This window comes from Triticum urartu, chromosome 5A, assembly GCF_056163025.1.
Source record: "Triticum urartu cultivar PI428250 chromosome 5A, HENAU_Tu73, whole genome shotgun sequence".
Classification (NCBI taxonomy): Eukaryota; Viridiplantae; Streptophyta; class Magnoliopsida; order Poales; family Poaceae; genus Triticum; species Triticum urartu.
The window spans coordinates 683,790,593-683,812,893 of NC_141877.1; the positions used below are offsets into that span (position 1 = coordinate 683,790,593).

The 22,301-nt window shown below is 44.7% G+C and overlaps 1 long non-coding RNA gene across 1 annotated transcript; it reads right to left on the reverse strand.

Moving 5' to 3' along the window:
* Nucleotides 1–1,730: 1,730 nt before the first annotated feature.
* On the reverse strand, nt 1,731–3,782 carry LOC147974156 (uncharacterized). Its single transcript, XR_015603723.1, has 3 exons — nt 2,929–3,782; nt 2,396–2,509; nt 1,731–2,312 (listed from the first exon to the last, which is right to left on the reverse strand). It is a non-coding gene; the product is annotated as an uncharacterized LOC147974156 (long non-coding RNA).
* Between the last annotated feature and the right edge of the window lie 18,519 nt (nt 3,783–22,301).

The following is a 22,301-nucleotide window of genomic DNA, read 5'->3' on the forward strand; positions in this document are numbered from 1 at the left end:
CCAAAAAGTGGTCAACTTGTCTCAAACCGAGGACCACACGATAGAAGTGCAGATTGTTGCCAGTGCGATATACGGTGATTTCTGGTAGTAAGCTATCTACACGTCTACTTAGGCAACCATCTTGCATTCATGGACGAAATATAGTGTAAAGGACAAGTTTGTGCAAAAAACACCGTTTTCACATGAAAGTTTAAAGAGACAAACACCAGCAAAGTAGTTCACTTCAAAAGAATGATGGAACTCGACAAATAACGTAAATTAATCAGACGATACGAAAGACATATAAAAATCCCAACCTCTTGCAGAACAAAATCGTAAAGTAAATGTCACTAAGGATACCCTTCATCCCGTCACGAGTGAAAACACACAGAAGACAAAAACGCAAAGCCTACTAACCGACCATTTAACATATCCAGATTTTGAAGTGCCGATCTTAGTCGTCCGGATCCATAAATACAGATCTTAATCGCTCGGTCCCACAAGTATCGCTCTTAGTCATCTAGGCCCACAAGTACTGATCTTACTCGCTCGGTGCTAACTAGTACTGATCTAAGTCGTCCGGGTCCACACATACCGATCTTAGTCATTCGGACGCACAAGTACCGCTCTTAGTCGTTCAGACCTACAAGTATCGATCTTAGCCGTCCAGACCCACAAGTACCGTTCTTACTTGTTCGTTCTAACTACTATTGACCTTAGTCATTCGGGCCCACAAGCATTGATCTTAGTTGTTCGGACCCACATGTACCGGTCTTATTCGCCCAGCCATGCTACTATCTTAGTCGTTTGGACCCACAAGTACTGATCTTAGTCGTTCGGGCCCACAAGTACCGATCTTACTCGCTCGGGGCTAACTAGTATTGATCTAAGTCGTCCAGGTCCACACGTACAGATCTTAGTCATTCGGATGCACAAGTACCGCTCTTAGTCGTTTAGGCCCACAAGTATCGATCTTAGTCGTCTAGAGTCCAGACCCACAAGTACCGTTCTTACTTTTTTGTTCTTACTACTATTAACCTTAGTCATTTGGACCCACAAGCATCGATCTTAGTTGTTCTGACTCACATGTACCGGTCTTATTCGCTCAGTCACGCTACTATCTTAGTCGTTCGAGCCCACAAGTACCGATCTTACTGGCTCGGGGCTAACTAGTACTGATCTAAGTCGTCCGGCTCCACACCTACCGATCTTAGTCATTCGGACGCACAAGTACCGCTTTTAGTCGTTCAGGCCCACAAGTATCGATCTTAGTCGTCCAGAGTCCAGACCCACGAGTACCGTTCTTACTTTTTGTTCTTACTACTATTGACCTTAGTCATTCGGGCCCACAAGCATCGATCTAGTTGTTAGGACTGACATGTCCCGGTCTTATTCGCTCAGTCTCGCTACTATCTTAGTCGTTCGACACAAGTATGGATCTTAGTCGTTTGGGCCCACAAGTACCGATCTTAGTCATTTGGGCCCACAATTATCGATCTTAATTGGCTGGACCCATAAGTACCGATCTTACTCGTTTGGGCTCACTAGTATCGATCTTAGTCGTTCAGGCCCATAAATATCGATCCTAGTCGTTCGGGCACACAAGAAATTTCAGTCGACTAGCTCCTCGCCATTGCCTATATTATGAGATACAAAATTACTATACCTTTAGCGCACATGCGAGCCCAAAAAAATGCAGAGACAGTTTTGCTTTGCAGCCAAAGAAAGCCCGTGAATGTACCATCATGTCACTGGAGAAAAGAACACCTATCATCTGGCACGTGTCTTCAGGCGGTCAGCATTCACTAGTTCAGGCTCAGGGGATATACCTCGGAGCATGGCTTGCTCACTTCAAGTATGAAACTCTGTTCTCGTGTATGTTGATAGCATTAGTCTGAACTCTGAACAAACACCACTTCAATTCGAGCATCAGCACAGAGATTTGATCCCTGTAAACATGCCATAATGCAATTTCTTTTGCTCGATAAACATATCATTGGTTCCTAGATTTCTGTCCGGACTCTGGAATTTATTGCACATGACATATGTTCACAAGAAATTAAAGTAAACTGCATGAAATGGAGTGAGCATAATCTGACAGTGTCCACAACATACAAGATGAACTGTGAAACTCCCTTCAGTGACATTATAATGTACATTATTTACGCCCCGCAAGTTGCCATTGGATCAAAAGCGTTCTCCAAATATTTGAAACAAGAAGTTCAGCCTCTATGCAAACTAGGAACTGATGGATAGTTATCAGCAAAAATACGGAATGCAGATTGAAGAATTGATGGAAGAAGCAGTTGTTGGTTCCTGCCTGTAATTTACTTCTTCAAAAAGAGAGCATGGTGAGTAAAGCAATTTGAAAATAAAGGAGATTACTGTTTCAAGGAGATTAACAACATGCACTCACCAGATAGATCATGGCGAAGAATAACAAATTTTCCAAGGAGATTAACAACATGCACTCACCAGATAGATCATGGCGAAGAATAACAAATTTTCCAAGGAGATGAAGCCTCCACCTCTTAATGCCAATTCATGAAAAATCATACATATCAAGATTCCCAGTTTAGCTACAGAATACTGATAGGGAAATGCATATGTACAGTAACTTCTTTTAGACAAAGTATAGTAACTGCAATGAAGTACAAATCTAATACTCCCTCCGTTTCATAATGTAGTGCCTATAGATTTTTTGAAAAGTCAAATCTCACAAACTTTGACCAAGTTTGTGGAGAATTTTTTTACATCTAGAGTGCGAAACATATATCACTAGATTCATTGTAAGATGTAGTTTCACATTATATATTTTTGCTATTGTAGATATAAATATTTTTCTCTACAAACTTGGTCAAAGTTTGCAAAGTTTGACTTCTCAAAAAATCTATAGGCACTACATTATGGAACGGAGGGAGTACCTAACATCTGTAGATGGGTCTGTACCTTGCCAACCCATCTCTTTCCATTGTTCAGATGTTATTCCCCAAAGATCAGTTCCAGGAAAGAAAGCACACCCAAGGGCCTTCAGTTCTTCCAATTGATCAACTGTCATCTTGTATCAAAGCTTGCAAAAACTAGCACGTCAACTTGATAAAAAAAACATGAAAACAGCACTACCAAACTTCAGTAACTATGCCAATATTCTGAAGTGTAACCTTGTACTGAAAGATTTGTTGGGGAAAAAAATGTAGGAAGAAATAGCAAACACCGAATTCACAATAGAACAAATATGGGATATCAAATTACTAAACTACATTCCATATGAACAGTGTGGTAGAAATATTAGCAAAAACTAGTACTGATACAGAGGGTGAGTAAATTTCCACACAGATCAGAGAGAGAAACAATGAACTACTATAGGCATATGTATATGAACAAATAACAAGAAAAAAGGAAGAAGATTAACACAAAGGGGAAGGGAAGGGGAGGTGCTGCACCGTGCAGGAGGTAATATGGGATCGGATTAGTAATTCCCCCCATACTGCTACATCCATGTATGCTGCTGCCTACGGTACCCACGGGCTGGTGGCCGGCGTTGCTGGGCATCACCGACTGCTCAACGGAGGAGGCACTGGGGCAGGGAGGCTTCGGGCGGGGTCAGCGCGCCGCAGCCGAGGGTTTCCGTTCCTGCCGCCGAGCTGGAACCCTCGCGGCAGGAGCGAGACCAGGGAGGCGGGCCGGTGGTTGCTTCCCTTGATTGAGGCCGCCGCGGGATCGGCGGCGGCTATGCGACCGGATTATCTGCTTGGGGATGGCCGAGGAAACTGTGGTAAGAACGGAACCGAAGATAAATTTTCTGAGACGGATCTACCCTCCGAGAAAATAACTGGTCCCATCAAAAACGTGTACCGGTCTCACTGTTATATGTAATTTCCCGTAATTCTTATTTTGTAACTCGTCGTAACTTCTATTTTTCCACCATCCGATTAAGGTGGATGGACGGCTTGTAAATTCGCCAATCATCGTAACAGTTATGCTCAGTGGGCTTATGTTACGAAGAGGAAACGGCAGGTCGCTTCAGTGACCAAGGCTGGTTACGTACTAATGAAAATTAAATCCCACTTGTATAACTAAATGCAACACATGGCACTAGCTAGAAAAAAAATCGAGTTACTAATGTGACAAGGCTGTTGATGTGGATAGGTTGCATGTCAAGATAAATCAAGTAGTGAAGGTAAACTTCTTAAGTATATAGGATTAAGCACACAGATTTAGAGTATAGTATTTCCTTCTCTATCTCTACAACAACACTTCAACAAGTCAGTCCACGGGTTATGTATGCATGCACCCTTAAAAAAAATTCACTTCTCCAGCTGGAAGTATATATGTAGTATAGCTAGTGTAGGCCCCAAAGTCCCTTTCTACACCCGAGCTCAGGATGAACAGTAACTCGAAAAATATTTTTTAAATGTTCAAAAAATTCTGAATTTTTTTATGGAAAACTTTGACAAATGTTCTAAGAGCTTGCAAAATTTCATCACGAAATCACATTTGTTTAACTCGTGGCAAACAAAAAAAACAGTGCTCCAAAATGCTTTCGAAAGTAGTATTTTCAGAGTATCTTTTTTTCCACGACTTTCATAAATGTGATTTCATGATGAAACTTTGCAAGCTCTTAGAACATTTGTCAAAGTTTGCCATAAAAAAAGTTCCAGAATTTCTTTTCAACATTTTTAAATGTTTTTCGAGTTTACTGTTCAATCGAGCTCATTTGAGCTCAGGTGCAAAGACTTCACGTCCGTGTAGGCCTTTTTCTTTTGTTTCTTCTCCACGTAATCTGTTGGGCGTGTATTTATTGTACTGTAGGAAGGATATATAACTTTTTTTTCGAAATGTTCGTTTGTCATTCTTTCCATATTAGGCCGAAGCATGGCTGACACGGGCAGCGACAAGATCAATTTACCAGATGGGCTATGCATTCATGTAGACGAGAGTCAATGCAGCGTCTATGGATATTGTTTCTGTTGTTTGCCAATACAGTACTGCTACCCAACTATGGACAAGTGCAAGAGAAAGTGTAAAAGTTAGGTCCATCGGACTTCTCGATCCCATAACAATTACCACAATGATGGTCTTGTACTTACTGGATGGAGCCACAATTATATTACAAAAATAGAATGGAATAATTCAAAAAGGCCTTGTAAAAATGTATCAATGTGGGATCTAACTCTCAAAACTCTCGTCAACACGAAGCTGGTGGTGAAAACAGATACTTGATCGACAAAATGGTTTGAACTATAAAGCATTTTCATTTCGTAGATCAACCTTAATCTTAATGTGTTTGGTTTCATCAACTTACACTTGCATGTTGTAAGATAGACAGTTCGTCACACGGGTGAGCTAACACGCTGAAGTTCACTCATTAGTATTTACGAAATAATTAGTGTTATGAATCCTGGCAGCTGTCAGGTGATGACATGACGTTTTCTGTAGCAGTACGGTAAATAAAGTTTTTTTTTGTATGGTACATCAAGTCGATTTAGACCATTCATTTATGTTATTGGAGGACCAGATGAAGCAATACTACAACAGATTTTGGGTAGTTGTATATTTGTTGGTCATGGATATTTTGGGTAGTTCACTCTGTACCAATCACGCACGCAGTTTTCCTTGAATCCTCCTCGATAATAGGTGGTCAACAGGCCATACAGTGCATAGCACAACCAACGCGTGCCTAAACGGGCCTGGCCCGCGGCAACTAGTTTATAAGCAGCCACGCTTGAGCTATCTTGATCCACCACGACCGGTAAAGAGGTCTTAATTAAATCTGTGGCACAAGCAATACCAGTCTACTCCATGTCATGTTTCAAATTGCCACGAGGTCTTTGTGGGAGCATCACTTCGATCATATGACAATTCTGGTGGGGCAGCAAGAATGGAAGGAGGAAACCGAGCTGGGTGTCATGGGAAGCTATGACAAGACCGAAGTACATTGGGGGCTTAGGCTTCCGCGATCTTGAGATCTTCAATTTAGCATTACTTGCTAGGCAAGCATGGAGGTTGTTAACTGACACACTTCTTTGAGTGCCAGAATACTAAAAGCTGCATATTTTCTAAGTTGCTCTCTGTTTGATGCCGAGCTGGGGTCGAGACCTTCATAGATATGGCGATCGATTTTGGATGGCCGTGATATCCTATCGCAGGGAGTCATTAGGCGAATTGGAGATGGAAAGACCACGAAGATTTGGACCCAAAATTGGATCCCAAGAGATAGCTTCAAGAGGCCCACCACTTCTTTGCTTCTGAACCCGCTGATGATGGTGGCCCAGTTGATCGACGCTTCTTCTGCGTCATGGAGGGAGGACCTGGTACGGGCGAATTTTACACACTTTGATGCCGAGGAGATTCTGCGGATTCCCTTGTGTACACACACAATCCATGACTTCTGGGCATGGCACGAGGAGAGCAGAGGAGATTTCAGTGTAAGATCGGCGTACAGAATGATATTGAGGACAAAGTTGAACCGGGAAGCTTGGCTAAATGAAGAGAAGGGACCGTCTAGTGATCAGCAAGAGCAAAACAAATGGAGTAGAATTTGGCACATCAGGGTTCCCTCAAAGTTACGAATGTTTGTGTGGCGTCTGGCGAGACAATCTATGCCAACTGGTGACCTCTTGAAGCATCGTAACATGGCGACGGAGGTGTGACGCCCCCGATTCAATCGTACACTAATCATACACGCAAACGTGTACGATCAAGATCAGGGACTCACGGGAAGATATCACAACACAACTCTACAAATAAAATAAGTCATACAAGCATCATATTACAAGCCAGGGGCCTCGAGGGCTCGAATACAAGAGCTCGATCATAGACGATTCAGCGGAACCAACAATATCTGAGTACAGACATAAGTTAAACAAGTTTGCCTTAAGAAGGCTAGCACAAACGGGGATACAGATTGAAAGAGGCGCAGGCCTCCTGCCTGGGATCCTCCTAAACTACTCATGGTCGTCGTCAACGGGTTGCACGTAGTAGTAGGCACCTCCCGAGTAGTAGTAGTCGTCGTCGACGGTGGCATCTGGCTCCTGGGCTCCAACGTCTGGTCGCAGCAATCGGGTATAGAGAGGGGGAAAAGAGGGAGCAAAGCAACCGTGAGTACTCATCCAAATACTCGCAAGCAAGGAGCTACTACATATGTATGCAATGGTATCAAAAGGATTAAGGGTATCATATGTGGACTGAACTGCAGAATGCCGGAATAAGAGGGGGATAGCTAGTCCTTTCGAAGACTACGCTTCTGGTAACCTCCATCTTGCAGCAGGAGAAGAGGGTAGATGGTAAGTTCACCAAGTAACATCGCATAGCATAATCTTAACCGATGATCCTCCCCTCGTCGCCCTGTGAGAAAGCGACCACCGGTTGTATCTGGCACTTGAAAGGGTGTGTTTTATTAAGTACCCGGTTCTAGTTGTCATAAGGTCAAGGTACAACTCTGGGTCGTCCTTTTACCAAGGGACATGACTATTCGAATAGATCAACTTCCCTGCAGGGGTGCACCACATTTCCCAACACACTCGATCCCATTTGGCCGGACACACTTTCCTGGGTCATGCCCGGCCTCGGAAGATCAACACGTCGCAGCCCTACCTAGGCACAATAGAGAGGTCAGCACGCCGGTCTAAACCCTATGGCGCAGGGGTCTGGGCCCATCGCCCTTTGCACACCTGCACGTTGCGAACGCGGCCGGTGAGTAGACCTAGCCTCCCTTATACAAGAGTAGGCGTTCCAGTCCAACCCGGCGTGCGCCGCTCAATCGCTGACGTCACGAAGGCTTCGGCTGATACCACGACGTCGAGTGCCCATAACTGTCCCCGCGTAGATGGTTAGTGCGTATAGGCCAGTGGCCAGACTCAGATCAAATACCAAGATCTCGTTAAGCGTGTTATGTATCCGCGAACACCGACCAGGGCCAGGCCCACCTCTCTCCTAGGTGGTCTCAACCTGCCCTGTCGCTCCGCCATAAAGTAACAGTCGGGGGTCGTCGGGAACCCAGGCCCACCTCTACCGGGATGGAGCCACCTGCCCCTTCAGCCCCCATCTCCGAACAGTATCATAAGTAATGTAACAGTACAAGTATATATCATATGCCCGTGATCACCTCTCGAAGTGATCACGGCCCGGTAGTATAGCATGGCAGACGGACAAGAGTGTAGGGCCACTGATGATAATCTAGCATCCTATACTAATCATTCAGGATTGCAGGTAAGGTATCAACAGTTGTAGCAACAATGATAGGCTATGCATCAGAATAGGATTAACGGAAAGCAGTAACATGCTACACTACTTTATTGCAAGCAGTATAGAGGAGAGTAGGCAATATCTAGTGATCAAGGGGGGCTTGCCTGGTTGCTCTGGCAAGAGAGAGGGGTCGTCGGTGACGTAGTCGACCACAGAGGCATCAGCATCGTCACGGGGTCTACCAAAGAGAAGAGGGGGAAGAAACAGTAAATACATAGCAAGCAAGTGCATAACAGGATAACAGGCAGAGCTAGACGTGTTCTAACGCAGTATGAGGTGATACCTGTGAAAGGGGGAAACATCCGGGAAAATATCCCCGGTGTTTCGCGTTTTCGGACAGATGAATTGGAGGGGAAAAGTTGCGTATTCTCTATGATAGGAATGTGTGGCGGACGAACGGGCTGCGTAACCGGATTCGTCTCGTCGTTCTGAGCAACTTTCATATATTAATTATTTTCATCCGAGTTACAGTTTATTTTATATTAATTTTCAAAGTTTTAATCAATTTCTGGGGTTATTATTAACTCGAAAATTAACTAGCTCAATGCAGCGGGCACACATAAGTGTACCCAAAGGTGTACACATGGGTCTGACTGGTGGGGACAGGGGGCTGAGTCAGCAGCCCAGTCATCATTCAAAGTTTGACTGTTGACTGGTCAAACTAACGAGTGGGGCCTGTTTGTCATTGCCTCCCTAACTACTAACAGATTAATTAGATTAGTTAGCAGGTCTATTAGGTTTAATTAGTTAACTAACAGAATTAATTAAGTTAATTAATTAATTACTTAAATACTAAATTAATTAATTTAATTATTGTTTTTCTGTCCTACCATTTTTTTAAGGTTCTCAGGGGCGGGGCCCCACTTGTCAATGGGCCAGGGGCGCTAACGGGCGGTGGTTCACGGGCGTCGGGCTGCGGTTGCGGGGCACATAGGCGAGGTGTGGGCGCCGTGGGCGCAGCCGCAACGGTCGCCGCCCAGCACCGCGAGGCGCCCGCGGCCACGGCACCGGCAGGCGGCCGGAGCGGCGCGGAGGCGGAGGGAGCCGCGCGGCCCAAGGCGGAGGCGATGAGAGTGCGCGCGGGGCGCGGTGCACGACGGGGCGGTCAGTGAGCACGGCCGGCTCCGCGGCGGTGCACTAAGCACGACCGCGTGCTCAGGGGGAGAGCATAGCGGCAGTGGCCGCGACGGCGAGGCAGGCGGCGACGGCGAGCTCACGGGTGCGGAGAGGGGCAGGAAAGAGAGGGGGAGGAGGCAGCCGCTCACAACGTTGCAGGGAAGGCTCGGGGAGGCCGGTGGCGGTTGGAGGGCAGCGGATTCTGGTGATGGCGAGGCGGCATCGGCGACGTCAGCGAGCGGGGCGGCGTCAGCAGGCCTCGGGTCGATGAGGGAGGAGCTACGAGGAGGCCGGGAGGGGCGGCGCTTGGCGCGGAGGTAGTCCGACGAGGGGGGTCCGAGCGGTGCCGGGGTCGGTGTCGATCGGCGCTAGGGGCGCCCGTTTGCGGTGAGAGAGGAGTGGGCGTGAGGGGAGAGTGGGGGATCGATCCCGATCCAGGGGAATTGGGGGAGGGAGTGGAGCGCGTGTGGGAAAGTGGGGGGAGTGGGGCGCTAGGGTTTCGGGGGGCGGGGGTTTATGGAGAGAGTGGGAGTGGCGGCTGGGCCAACTGGGTTGGCCGGCCGGTAGCTGGGCCGGTTGGCCCGGGGGGTTCTTTCCCCCTTTTTTTGTTAGTCTTTGTTTTTTGTTTTTTTATCTTATTTCTTTACTGTTTTAATTCCTTTTAAATATTTAGGCCTTTTATAAAAGCATGGTCCCTTCACCATAATTACCTAGGCATTTATTTACACACGCCGAACATTTTCTTTTTAATGTTTGAAAATTTTTGATGCTTGGCAAAAATTCAAATTTGAATTTGGATCGGTTCTGAAGTAACGCGAGATTAGCAACAGAAACCGGGGTGACGTGGCATCGTTAACGTGGGATTACTGTAGCCTGATTATCCGGGCGTCACAATTCTCCTCCACTACAAGAAATCTCGTCCCGAGATTTAAGCGGTGGAGTAAAGGGGGGAAGGTGTTGGTAGAGAAAAACCTAACAAGTCTTCTCGGTCTTGGCTGCCCTTTCGAAGAGGTTGATCCCTTTCGTTGATGTCTTCATTTCTCTGCTTCAAGTCACCATGATCAATTCGTCATCCTTTCTTCGGGATCTTCGCCGTACTTACGAAAGGGTGAGAAGGGAAAACCCTATTAGGACGGATTCTAACAAGATCGAGCATCAGACGGTTAACCCAGGGGAAGAAGCATAAGTATCTCTCGAATTGAAATTTAAGAAGATGTCGAGAGAAAACTAAGAAGGTACCATGAGAAGTTTCAAACCGATAGGCAAGCGTTCGATGCCTATCAGAAGGTGAAAGGGGTTCAGAGCAACGAGAATAAGTATTGCGTCTGATACCCGAATAGATCACTTGGCAGGTGGCCCGTGAGTTACATAAGAAGTCAAGCGCGAGGAATAACTTTGGGAACCGGGGGTGTACAGGAGAGTCAGGTTTCGATCCTATGAAACTGTGGGTTATGGGCCCACCATGTGGTTTAAAAGTAGAAAGGGCGGTAATGTCTCGCACGATCATGTAAGCAAGACATGTCAGAGGATAGCATGTCTGTTATGTCGGCAACAACAACGGTACCAAGGGCGAGGGACGAAGAGAACCATTTTCCTGCCCGTTGAACGAGGCGGACCAATAGGCAAAGTTCTCTTCCATCGGCGGTTACCGGAAGGTCATCAATCAATAGTAAAGGTTCTTACTGACAGAGTTGTACACCAAGGTGCTTACAAAAGCAGTGACTTATTACTGCTTAGATCATATAAACCTCAAGAAGGTTAAACAAAACAATGGAAAGGAAAATGTGATTATCAGATTAAACAGAAGAATGGAAAGGAAAATGTGTTTTAACACATATTTCAGGGGTATATCCTTCCCAAGGACAAGCATAGTATGATATCCATGGCAGGATATAACGTAGAAAACCCTTTAGGAAAGGGGAGAGAAATTTCCTGACATTACCCATACAACGGTGTTTGGATAGTTGAGCAGGAAATATTTAGCATTGGGCTTCAAATGTTCTTATCCATGATCAGAGTACCACAGACATGCTTCGAGATAGCATTGACATGGTCATCAAGTAAGGGGTCAGAATTTGGATGCACAAAGGATTCATCAGGAACAACTTATAGCATAAGTCTTATGATTTCCTCAGGGAAGAATCGCTAAGCTTGCTAAAAAGGGAACTATAACAATAGGTCCTCCGGCCAGGGGTGATAGGCATGACCTCACCTTACCGATATATAAGGACCAATGTTATAACTCTTGGAAATAAGTCCCGACCATCATATCTGACCAAGATTCAGATCTGATTGGTGTCAGGATAACTCAGACTCAGGATGCCGGGGAAGAAGGTGCAACACAAATTGTCGAGATGACATTGTAAGATTCTCAGGAATTGAACTATGGAAGTGAGTTCCGAAACAAGAGTTCGTCATTAAATCAAGGAGAGAATGAGGAGGTGGCTGATGAACTCAGCGACAATTCAATGAGATTTCCAAAAGATGGATTTCCACAGTTATGTGAACAAGGAGATAACATTAGTCAGATCAAATGACTTAATGATGTATGCTGGAGGGAACCATACACAATTAAACATTGGTTGAAAGGTGCACCCGAAATATGGGTTGGGTTGCACGACCAACGTCGGAATGGCGATTAGGCAACCAACACACCAAATTGGAATCATTGTCCAATAACTCTGAAGCAATAGGGTTGCTAGAGATATTAAATTTGCACAACGGAGTTCACTCAACACGGGGACCAAGTAAAGAATGCTGATGGCGAGAAGCATCACTGTATCACAAATTCTTAAGAGGTGGTGAAATTCTCACAACATTGATGACATAATAGATGGAAATGTTCCAAGGTAAAGAAAACCAATTGCTGGATAGCAAGGAACTGAAGTTATAACACCAAACACGAACAAGCTTGTGTTGGTGGGAAGGCAATAAAGTGGTCGATGATAATAAAATTCATCGAGGGCAAGGATGGTATTTCTCATCATGAATTCAATTGATATCTTGGAAGGGGTCAAAATGTTGATGATGATCACGACACATTTGTCGACGGGTTTCAAGAAGATGTAACCGATCGGCGATGACATCAAGTCAATGGAATGATGAAGCGAGAAGTTATTGTGACCATAGGTACGACACAAACTTGAAATCAAGCTTGTCATTCAAGGACAATTGTTATGACAAGGAAGATCGATGTAAGATTAGCTCACATCAAAAATTTTGCTCTAGAAAGAAGGACCAGATAGCACAGTTAAAATTGGCATGACGAGGATATAGCCAAGCAGGCTAGGAATGACGTGATCGAGTTCAAACTCATAAGTCATGAAGGTTACCAAGATTTGCTTAATCGCGGTGCGGACTTCAGTCAGTTATCGGTGTCTTTGAGTGTTTAACAACTCAGAGCCCGTGAAAAATTGGAATCAGTGAGAATGTAGCACTTGATGAAGAACTCATAAGAAGTATGCAGTTCCATGATAATCTCGAGATAGCAGGGGGTAATACTCGACAACAGATCATATTAGAGGTTGGACTAGGGTAATTCTCTGCAGAAGACAAGTGCTCAAATTTGCACGAGAAATGGAATCAAGGAGAAACATGGTCGGAACCATGTCCACAGATACAAGATGAACTTATAACAAGGGGATAATTATTTTAAGAGAAGCTTCCATGATAAGGTATACATCGTTTCCATGGGCATGAACACAGGGTTTAAGGTCGACTCCCACTTGTCCAATGCATAACCTTTCATTCACTTCTCATTTTCGAAGAAGTTGCAGTGTTGAAATTTTATCTGACGAAGCACCAGAAGAGCATGACTCGTGAAAACTTTCGGGTTCACACGGTTTTAGAGAAGGTATAGGTTCAACCCATCGGGGCATCTTAGAAACATATACCACAAGTTTCAAGAGTAAATATCACCAGCTTGAAAGTAAAGCATGGTTGACAAAGCAGAGGATACAATTTACCAAAGGCATTTCATACCCGCGAAAAGGCTCACAAGGTTATTGAATATGAAGGACATTGTCGGATAATAAATTCAACAAAGGAACTAAAAGTCCATAACGGAGCTGATGTGAGCACCAACACATAATCAGAGGAAGAAAACAATGCAAGGGCATTGGCTTATAGAAACAACTGACTAATCCAAAGCTCAAATGCAAAGGAATTATGATTTCCAAATCAATGGATCAGAAGCAAACGCTCTGATTAAGGATGGATAAGTTGAGTAAGCATAGGGGTACAATCAACGACATTTGGATTGGTCAAGATCCAGCTCATGTTTAAAATGACGCCTGAGCTGGAAGGATGAATTCTAGGAACTGGCTGAAGATTGCGAGCAACCGCAACATATTGAATCAACAGACTCAAAATGATAATGACAAAGGATGTCAATAAAATTACTAGACTTATGGGATTAACCATAATGTAAGTAAGCAAGAATTTCAAGAGCAAAAGGCTCCTGAGGACTTTCGGAAGATCGAACGGTATATTGAAGACTTTTGTGAAACACATGAACAACTGGGAATGAGCAGATGCTCGATAAGTGCGAGGAATTATCCGTAGGGGTATTTATGCGGCAAGGAACTACAAGGCAGTAGCACAAAGTATTCTCGAGGTATCTTGTAATAACAAGATCGACAGGTGTAAGCATTTATCCATAGGGATATTTCGGTGGTAGGGAATTGCAAAAGCAATGGACACAAGGTCTCGAGAGAATATCGGAGAGTAGCTTCGAAATCTTCTGGTGCAGCCGGCGATCATCTGGACTGAAGGGGCTCTCCGGGAGAAAGTATTTTCGAGAACCTAAAGTTAGATTTTTAGTGAATTCATTAAACCCGAATAGGAGAGAGTTCAGAGTCCCAGAGCATGGACGAGGAATAAAAGATCCTAATACCACCCAATGGCGACGTGGGCCCGTAAGACACACAGCCATGTTAGTAAAAAGTTTTGTAATGTCTAGACTCGACTTCGGCCAAGGAGTGTGGAAGGGGGATTCCTACAGGCAGTCGGCTCTGATACCAACTTGTGACGCCCCCGATTCAATCGTACACTAATCATACACGCAAACGTGTACGATCAAGATCAGGGACTCACGGGAAGATATCACAACACAACTCTACAAATAAAATAAGTCATACAAGCATCATATTACAAGCCAGGGGCCTCGAGGGCTCGAATACAAGAGCTCGATCATAGACGAGTCAGCGGAAACAACAATATCTGAGTAAAGACATAAGTTAAACAAGTTTGCCTTAAGAAGGCTAGCACAAACGGGGATACAGATCGAAAGAGGCGCAGGCCTCCTGCCTGGGATCCTCCTAAACTACTCATGGTCGTCGTCAACGGGCTGCACGTAGTAGTAGGCACCTCCCGAGTAGTAGTAGTCGTCGTCGACGGTGGCGTCTGGCTCCTGGGCTCCAACGTCTGGTCGCAGAAATCGGGTATAGAGAGGGGGAAAAGAGGGAGCAAAGCAACCGTGAGTACTCATCCAAAGTACTCGCAAGCAAGGAGCTACACTACATATGTATGCAATGGTATCAAAAGGATTAAGGGTATCATATGTGGACTGAACTGCAGAATGCCGGAATAAGAGGGGGATAGCTAGTCCTTTCGAAGACTACGCTTCTGGTAACCTCCATCTTGCAGCAGGAGAAGAGGGTAGATGGTAAGTTCACCAAGTAACATCGCATAGCATAATCTTAACCGATGATCCTCCCCTCGTCGCCCTATGAGAGAGCGACCACCGGTTGTATCTGGCACTTGGAAGGGTGTGTTTTATTAAGTACCCGGTTCTAGTTGTCATAAGGTCAAGGTACAACTCTGGGTCGTCCTTTTACCGAGGGACATGACTATTCGAATAGATCAACTTCCCTGCAGGGGTGCACCACATTTCCCAACACGCTCGATCCCATTTGGCCGGACACACTTTCCTGGGTCATGCCCGGCCTCGGAAGATCAACACGTCGCAGCCCTACCTAGGCACAATAGAGAGGTCAGCACGCCGGTCTAAACCCTATGGCGCAGGGGTCTGGGCCCATCGCCCTTTGCACACCTGCACGTTGCGAACGCGGCCGGTGAGTAGACCTAGCCTCCCTTATACAAGAGTAGGCATTCCAGTCCAACCCGGCGCGCGCCGCTCAATCGCTGACGTCACGAATGTTAGGGAATGTAGCAGAAATTCAAAAATTTCCTACGTATCACCAAGATCTATCTATGGAGAAACCAGCAACGAGGGGAAGGAGAGTGCATCTACATACCCTTGTAGATCGCTAAGCGGAAGCGTTCAAGTGAACGGGGTTGATGGAGTCGTACTCGTCGTGATTCAAATCACCGATGATCAAGTGCCGAACGCACGGCACCTCTGCGTTCAACACACGTACAGCCCGGAGACGTCTCCCATGCCTTGATCCAGCAAGGGGAGAGGGAGAGGTTGATGAAGATCCAGCAACGCGACAGCGTGGTGGTGGATGCAGGGCGTCACAGTAGCAGGGCTTCGCCTATACTACGAGGGAGAGACGTAACGGGGAGAGAGGGAGGCGCCAGGGGCTGGTCTGTGAAGTTCCTCCTCTCCCCCACTATATATAGGAGGGCCAAGGGGGGTGGTGCGCCAGCCTAGGAGATCCAATCTCCTAGGTGCGGCTGCCCAAGGGAGGTTTCCCTCCCCCCCAAGGCACCTAGAGGTGCCTTCCACTAGTGGGACTCCTCCCATATGAAAACCCTAGGCGCATGGGCCTATAGGGGCTGGTGCCCTTGGCCCATATAGGCCAAGGCGCACCCCTTACAGCCCATGTGGCCCCCCGGGACAGGTGGACCCACCCGGTGGGCCCCCGGGACCCTTCCGGTGGTCCCGGTACAATACCGATAACCCCGAAACTTGTCCCGATGGCCGAAACAGCACTTCCTATATATAATTCTTTACCTCCGAACCATTCCGGAACTCCTCGTGACGTCCGGGATCTCATCCGGGACTCCGAACAATATTCGGGTTACTGCATACACATGTATCTTCATAACCCTAGCGTCACCGAACCTTAAGTGTGTAGACCCTACGGGTTCGGGAGACATGCAGACATGACCGAGACGTTCTCCGGTCAATAACCAACAGCGGGATCTGGATACCCATGATGGCTCCCACATGTTCCACGATGATCTCATCGGATGAACCACGATGTCAAGGACTTAATCAATCCCGTATACAATTCCCTTTGTCTAGCGGTATGTTACTTGCCCGAGATTCGATCGTCGGTATCCTTATACCTTGTTCAATCTCGTTACCAGCAAGTCTCTTTACTCGTTCCGTAACACATCATCCCGTGATCAACTCCTTGGTCACATTGCGCATATGATGATGTCCTACCGAGTGGGCCCAGAGATACCTCTCCGCTTACACGGAGTGACAAACCCAGTCTCGATTCGTGCCAACCCAACAGACACTTTGGGAGATACTTGTAATGCACCTTTATAGTCACCCAGTTACGTTGTGACGTTTGATACACCCAAAGCACTCCTACGGTATCCGGGAGTTGCACAATCTCATGGTCTAAGGAAATGATACTTGACATTAGAAAAGCTTTAGCATACGAACTACACGATCTTTGTGATATGCTTAGGATTGGGTCTTGTCCATCACATCATTCTCCTAATGATGTGATCCCGTTATCAACGACATCCAATGTCCATGGTTAGGAAACCGTAACCATCTATTGATCAACGAGCTAGTCAACTAGAGGCTTACTAGGGACATGGTGTTGTCTATGTATCCACACATGTATCTGAGTTTCCTATCAATACAATTATAGCATGGATAATAAACGATTATCATGAACAAGGAAATATAATAATAACCAATTTATTATTGCCTCTAGGGCATATTTCCAACAGTCTCCCACTTGCACTAGAGTCAATAATCTAGTTCACATCGCCATGTGATTAACACTCACAGGTCACATCGCCATGTGACTATCACCCAAGAGTTTACTAGAGTCAGTAGTCTAGTTCACATCACTATGTGATTAACACTCAATGAGTTTTAGGTTTGATCATGTTGCTTGTGAGAGAGGTTTTAGTCAACGGGTCCGAACCTTTCAGATCCTTGTGTGCTTTACAAATCTCTATGTCATCTCCTAGATGTAGCTACCACGCTCTGTTTGGAGCTATTCCAAATAACTGTTCTACTTGGAGCTATTCTAAATTGTTGCTCCATTATATGCATCCGGTATCTCTACTCAGAGCTATCCGGATAGGTGTTAAGCTTGCATCGACGTAACCCTTTATGACGAACTCTTTTACCACCTCCATAACCGAGAAACTTCCTTAGTCCACTAGTTACTAAGGATAACTTTGACCGCTGTCCTGTGATCCATTCATGGATCACTCTTGTACCCCTTGACTGACTCATGGCAAGGCACACTTCAGGTGCGGTACACAGCATAGCATACTGTAGAGCCTACGTCTTAAGCATAGGGGATGACCATCGTCTTTTCTCTCTATTCTGCCGTGGTCGAGCTTTAAGTCTTAACTTCATACCTTATAACTCAGGCAAGAACTCCTTCTTTGACTGATCCATCTTGAACACCTTCAAGATCACGTCAAGGCATGTGCTCATTTGAAAGTACTATTAAGCATTTTGATCTATCCTTATAGATCTTGATGCTCAATGCTCAAGTAGCTTAATCCAGGCTTTCCATTGAAAAACACTTTCCCAATAACCCTATATGCTTTCCAGAAACTCTACATCATTTCTGATCAACAACATATACTCATCAGAAATTCTATAGTGCTCCCACTCACTTCTTTGGAAATACCAGTTTCTCATAAACTTTGCATACACCCAAAATCTTTGATCATCTCATCAAAGCATACATTCCAACTCCGAGATGCTTACTCCAGTCCTCAGAAGGATTGCTGGAGCTTTGCATACTTATTAGCATCTTTCAGGATTGACAAAACCTTCCGGTTGTATCACATACAACCTTTCCTGAAGAAAATCGTCGAGGAAACAATGTTTTGACATCCTATCTGCAAGATTTCATAAATAATGCAGTAATCGCTAATATAATTCCAACAGACTCTTAGCATCGCTACGAGTGAGAAAGTCTCACTGTAGTCAACTCCTTGAACTTGTCGGAAAACATCTTAACGACAAGTCGAGCTTTCTTAACGGTGATACTTACCATCATTGTCCGTCTTACTTTTAAAATCCATCTGTACCTAACAGCCTTACGACCATCAAGTAGTTCTTCCAAAGTCTACACTTTGTTTTCATACATGGATCCTCTCTCGGATTTTATGGCCTCGAGCCATTTATCGGAATCCAGGCCCACCATCGCTTCTCCATAGCTCGTAGGTTCATTGTTGTCTAGCAACATGACTTCCAAGACAGGGTTACGTACCACTCTGAAGTAGTACGCATCCTTGTCATCCCACGAGGTTTGGTAGTGACTTGATCTGAAGTCTCATGATCACTATCATTAGCTTCCACTTCAATTGGTGTAGGTGCCACAGGAACAACTTCCTGTGCCCTGCCACACACTAGTTGAAGAGACGGTTCAATAACCTCATCAAGTCTCCACCATCCTCCCACTCAATTCTTTCGAGAGAAACTTTTCCTCGAGAAAGGACCCGATTCTAGAAACAATCCTTTATTGCTTTCGGATCTGAGACAGGAGGTATACCCAACTGTTTTTGGCTTGTCCTATGAAGATGCATTTATCCGCTTTGGGTTCGAGCTTATCGGCCTGAAACTTTTCCACATAAGCGTCGCAGCCCCAAACTTTTTAAGAAATGACAGCTTAGGTTTCTCTAAACCATAGTTCATACGGTGTCATCTCATCGGAATTACGTGGTGCCCTATTTAAAGTGAATGTGGTTGTCTCTAATGCCTAACCCATAAACTATTGTGGTAATTTGATAAGAGACATCATGGTATGCATCATATCCAATAGGGTGCAGTTATGATGTTCGGACACACCATCACACTATGGTGTTCCAGGCTGTATCAGTGGTGAAACAATTTCCACAATGTCTTAATTCTGTGCCAAACTCGTAATTCAGATATTCATCTCTATGATCATATCATAGATACTTTATCCTCTTGTCACGACGATCTTTTAACTTCACCCTGAAATTACTTGAACCTTTCAATAATTCAGACTCGTGATTTATCAAGTAAATGTACTCAACATCTACTCAAATCATCTGTGAAGTAAGAACATAACGATATCCACTACACGCCTCGGCACTCATTGGACTGCACACATCAAAATGTATTACTTCCAACAAGTTGCTTTCTAGTTCCATTTTACTGAAAACGAGGCTTTCAATCATCTTGCCCATGTGGTATGATTTGCATGTCTCAAGTGATTCAAAATCAAGCGAGTACAAAACGGTCCATTTGCATGGAGTTTCTTCATGCATATATACCAATAGACATGGTTCGCATGTCCCAAACTTTTCAAAAACGAGTGAGCCCAAAGATCCATCAACATGGAGCTTCTTCATGCATTTTATACCGATATGACTTACGTGGCAGTGCCACAAGTAGGTGGTATTATCATTACTATCTTTTGGCATGAACATGTGTATCACTACGATCGAGATTCAATAAACATTCATTTTAGGTGTAAGACCATTGAAGGTATTATTCAAATAAACAGAGTAACCATTATTCTCTTTAAATGAATAACCGTATTGCGATAGACATAATCCAATCATGTCTATGCTCAACGCAAACACCAAATAACAATTATTTAGGTTTTAATACCAATCTCGATGGTAGAGGGAGCGTGCGATGCTTGATCATATCAACCCTGGAAACACTTCCAACACATATCGTCACCTCACCTTTAGCTAGTCTCCGTTTTATTCCGTAGCTTTTATTTCGAGTTACTAACACTTAGCAACTGAACCAGTATCTAATACCCTGGTGCTACTAGGAAAGTACACATCAACACAATGTATATCCAATATACTTCTATCGACCTTGCCAGCCTTCTCATCTACCAAGTATCTAGGGTAATTCTGCTCTAGTGGCTGTTCCCCTTATTACAGAAGCACTCAGTCTCGGGTTTGGGTTCAACCTTGGGTTTCTTCACTAGAGCAGCAGCTGAATTGCCGTTTCATGAAGTATCCCTTTGTTCCCTTGCCCTTCTTGAAACTAGTGGTTTCACCAACCATCAACAATTGATGCTCCTTCTTGATTTCTACTTTTGTGGTGTCTAACATCGCGAATATCTCAAGGATCATCATATATGTCCCTGATATATTATAGTTCATCACGAAGCTCTAGCAGCTTGGTGATAATGACTTCGGAGAAACATCACTATCTTATCTGGAAGATTAACTCCCACTCGATTCAAATGATTGTTGTATTCAGACAATCTGAGCACAAGCTCAACAATTGAGCTCTTCTCCTTAGTTTGCAGGCTAAGAAAATCGTCGGAGGTCTTATACCTCTTGACGTGGGCACGAGCTTTAAATCCCAATTTCAGCCCTCAAAACATCTCATATGTTTCGTGACGTTTCAAAAAACGTCTGTGGTGCCTCAACTCTAAACCGTTTAACTGAACTATCACGTAGTTATCAAAACGTGTATGTCAGATGTTCGCAACATCCACAGACGACGTTCGAGGTTCAACACACCGAGCGGTGCATTAAGGACATAAGCCTTCTATGAAGCAATGAGGACAATCCTCAGTTTACGGACCTAGTCCGCATAATTGCTACTATCAACTTTCAACTAATTTTTCTCTAGGAACATATCTAAACAGTAGAACTATAGCGTGAGCTATGACATAATTTGCAAAATCCTTTTGACTATGTTCAGGATAATTAAGTTCATCTTATGAACTCCCACTTAGATAGACATCCCTCTAGTCATCTAGGTGATTACATGATCCGAGTGAGCTAGGCCGTGTCCGATCATCACGTGAGACGGACTAGTCAACGTCGGTGAACATCTTCATGTTGATCGTATCTTCTATACGACTCATGCTCGACCTTTCGGTCTCTGTGTTCCGAGGCCATGTCTTCACATGCTAGGCTCGTCAAGTTAACCCTAAGTGTTTTTGCATGTGTAAAACTTCTTACACCCGTTGTATGTGAACGAAAGGATCTATCACACCCGATTAACACGTGGTGCTTCGAAGCGACGAACTGTAGCAACGGTGCACAGTTAGGGGAGAACACTTCTTGAAATTGTTGTAAGGGATCATCTTATTTACTACCGTCGTTTCTAAGCAAATAAGATGTATAAACATGATAAACATCACATGCAATCAAATAATAGTGACATGATATGGCCAATATCATATAGCTCCTTTGATCTCCATCTTGGGGCTCCATGATCATCTTGTCACCGGTATGACACCATGATCTCCATCATCATGATCTCCATCATCGTGTCTTCTTGAAGTTGTCTCGTCATTGACATGCAAGTCGTGATTCCGTTGACAAGAACATGATCAATCTCATACATCACATATATCATTCATCACATCCTTTTGGCCATATCACATCACATAGCATACCCTGCAAAAACAAGTTAGACGTCCTCTAATTGTTGTTTGCATGTTTTACGTGGCTGCTATGGGTTTCTAGCAAGAACGTTTCTTACCTACGCAAAACCACAACGTGATATGCCAATTGCTATTTACCCTTCATAAGGACCCTTTTCATCGAATCCGATCCGACTAAAGTAGGAGAGACAGACACCCGCTAGCCACCTTATGCAACTAGTGCATGTTTGTCGGTGGAACCGGTCTCACGTAAGAGTACGTGTAAGGTTGGTCCGGGCCGCTTCATCCCACGATGCCGCCGAATCAAGATAAGACTAGTAACGGCAAGCATATTGAACAAAATCAACGCCCACAACTACTTTGTGTTCTACTCGTGCATAGAATCTACGCAATAGACCTAGCTCTGATACCACTGTTAGGGAACGTAGCAGAAATTCAAAAATT